The sequence below is a fragment of the Schistocerca nitens genome, chromosome 10, assembly GCF_023898315.1.
Source record: "Schistocerca nitens isolate TAMUIC-IGC-003100 chromosome 10, iqSchNite1.1, whole genome shotgun sequence".
Taxonomy (NCBI): domain Eukaryota; kingdom Metazoa; phylum Arthropoda; class Insecta; order Orthoptera; family Acrididae; genus Schistocerca; species Schistocerca nitens.
This window is the reverse complement of record NC_064623.1, coordinates 230363386-230366916: the sequence shown is the minus strand read 5'-3', so window position 1 is coordinate 230366916 and position 3531 is coordinate 230363386.

Here is a 3531-nt window from a genome sequence, read left to right as displayed (position 1 = left end):
GATAAGAAGGATGGTCGGGCATTGACAGTAGCCGACAGGCATACCGACAAAGCAGTATATCGCGCCGGTAGGTGAGTGGCAATTCGCCAGCGTCAGCATGAAGACTCTCTACGGGACTGGTATAAAATGCTCCGATCGCAAGTCGTAAACCCCGATGTTGTATGGAGTTGAGGCGGCGTAAGATGGATGGCCGTGCAGAGGAGTATACGAAGCTCCCATAATCCAGCTTGGAGCGGACGATCGACCGATATAGACGAAGTAGGACGGTTCGATCCGCTCCCCACGACATACCACTGAGAACACGGAGGACATTTAAAGAACGGGTACAACGGGCGGCCAAGTATGACACATGTGGAGACCAGCTAAGTTTCCTGTCAAAGGTAAGGCCTAAAAATTTGATTGTCTCCACGAGTGGGAGAGCAACGGGACCGAGTCGTAAGGACGGTGGGAGAAACTCTTTGTAGCGCCAGAAGTTAATACAGACCGTCTTCTCGGCAGAAAAACGGAAGCCATTGGCGACACTCCAAGAGTAAAGACGGTCAAGAGAACGCTGAAGACAGCGCTCCAGGACACGTGGACACTGCGCGCTGCAATAGATGGTAAAATCGTCCACGAAAAGGGAGCCTGATACATCAGCTGGGAGGCAATCCATTATTGGATTGATCGCGATGGCGAAGAGAGCGACGCTCAAAACTGAGCCCTGTGGCACCCCATTCTCCTGGCGAAAGGTGTCGGACAGGACAGAACCCACACGCACCCGAAACTGTCTATCCATTAAAAAGGAACGAATAAAAAGAGGGAGGCGACCGCGAAAGCCCCACGTATGCATGGTGCGGAGAATGCCCGCCCTCCAACAGGTGTCGTAAGCCTTCTCCAAATCAAAGAACACAGCCGCGGTCGGGCGCTTCCGCAAGAAGTTATTCATGATGAAGGTCGACAAGGTAACCAGATGGTCGACAGCAGAGCGGCGCCTTCGAAATCCACATTGTACATTGGTAAGTAGGCGTCGAGACTCGAGCAGCCAAACCAATCGAGAGTTAACCATTCGCTCCATCACTTTACAGACACAGCTGGTAAGCGAGATGGGTCGATAACTGGAGGGCAAGTGCTTGTCCTTTCCCGGCTTAGGAATCGGGACAACAATAGACTCGCGCCAGCATGTGGGAACATGTCCCTCAATCCAGATGCGATTGTAAGTACGAAGAAGAAAACCTTTACCCGCAGGCGAAAGGTTCTTCAGCATCTGGATATGAATAGAATCAGGCCCTGGAGCGGAGGACCGTGATCGGCCAAGTGCGTTTTCCAGTTCCCGCATGGTGAATGGGGCATTATAACCTTCACGATTCGAGGAGCGGAAGTTAGGTGGCCTCGCCTCCTCTGCCTGTTTGCGGGGGAGGAAGGCAGGGTGGTAATGAGCGGAGCTCGAAACCTCGGCGAAAAAGCGGCCGAAGGCATTGGAGACAGCCTCAGGGGCCACAAGGACTTCATTCGCGACCTTCAAGCCAGAAACTGGGGAGTGGACCTTAGTGCCAGATAGCCGGCGCAGGCTACCCCAGACAACAGAAGAAGGAGTAGAACTGTTGAAGGTGCTGGTGAAAGCAGCCCAGCTGGCTTTCTTGCTTTCTTTAATAATACGACGACACTGAGCACGTAATCGTTTATAATTAATGCAATTCGCCACTGTAGGGTGGCGTTTAAAGGTGCGTAAAGCACGTCGACGAGCACGTAAAGCGTCCCTACATGCGGCGGTCCACCAGGGGACCGGTACGCGACGTGGAGAAGAAGTAGGGTGAGGGATGGAATATTCAGCAGCAGCGAGAATGACTTCCGTGAGGTGTGCGACCTGACGATCGCAGCTTGTGAAGGTTTGATCCTGAAAGGTCGCCCTGGAAGAGAAGAGCCCCCAGTCTGCCTTGGAGATGGTCCAACGAGAGGAGCACGGAGAGGGAGTATGCTGCAGGAGATGGATAACACACGGGAAGTGGTCGCTCGAATATGCAACAGCAAGTGCATACCACTCAAACCGGCGTGCAAGTTGGGGAGTACATATAGAGAGGTCTAAATGGGAATAGGTATGAGATGTGTCCGAAAGAAAAGTAGGGGCGCCAGTATTGAGGCAGACAAGATTGAGCTGGTTGAAAAGGTCTGCTAACAAGGAGCCCCTCGGGCAGGATGCTGGAGAGCCCCAAAGAGGATGGTGGGCATTGAAGTCTCCAGTTAACAAAAATGGTGCAGGTAGCTGAGTAATAAGTTGCGTCATGTCTGCCCTGGTAACGGCAGATGACGATGGAGCGTAAACGGTACAAAAGGAAAACGTGAAAGTGGGGAGAGTAATGCGGATGGCTACTGCCTGCAGGCCGGTGTGCAACGTGATGGGATCGTAGTAAATATCATCCCGGACCAGCAACATAACCCCTCCATGAGCTGGGATACCTACCACAGGGGGTAGGTCAAAACGCACAGAGGTGTAGTGTGCCAAGGCAATTTGATCGCATGGGCGTAGCTTCGTTTCCTGGAGGGCTACGACGAGCGGACGATGCGAGCGGAGCAGCAACTTCAAGTCCTCTCGGTTGGAGCGAATGCTGCGAATATTCCAGTTAATAAGTGCCATCGTAAGAAAAGGAAGATGAGAGAAGGGGTCACCTCGAAGGCCGCTTAGGGCCTGGCTTCGAGCGAGCACTGCCGCCGCTAGCAGGAGGCAGACAGTCATCGTCCATGGGGTCTATAGGGTCATCGGCCATCTCAGGAGGATGGCCGGGAGGGGGAGCTTCCTCCGCCGGTGAACGGCCAGATGTTCGGCGACCAGCGGTGCGGCCAGGCGAAACGGATGACGGCCTGGGGCGGCAATCGCTGGGTGGCGCAGGAGAAGAAAGGCGCCGCGGCGGAGAAGGAGAACTGTGCTTCCTATGCGCCTTTTTAGAAGGACGTTTGGTGGAAGTACCGGTCGAAGGCTGGGAGGTCGAGGAACGGAGGAAGTCTGCACGGGATGGTTCCTTCTTGAAGGCCCGTGCATCTGACTTCGGGGTCTTCGACTGAGCAGAAGCTGAGGAAGTGGCTGGTGTCTGTGGGGTGATGGGAGGAAGAGGAGACGTCGACCGCGCGATCTTAGCACTGGCCGAACGGACGACCGTGGTGCTGAAGGGCAGATCGCATGTCTGGGTTGCTACCTCCCGGGTAGTCCGAGGAGAGGCGAGGACAGTGCTGTATTTCCCCGCTGGGAGCAGCGTGGGCTTCCTACTAGCCAATAGCTTGCGAGCAGCCGAGGTGGACACTTTCTCTTTGACTCGAATTTCCTGGATACAGCGTTCTTCCTTATAGACAGGACAGTCGCGGGAGGATGCGGCATGGTCACCCTGACAGTTCACACAACGAGGAGACGGAGGTGGACAGTCACCCTCATGGGCATCCCTGCCACAAGTGACACATTTAGCCGCATTGGAACAAGACTGTCGAGTGTGATTGAAACGCTGACACTGGTAGCAGCGCGTAGGTGTCGGGACATAGGGGCGAACTGAAATGACCTCGTAGCCC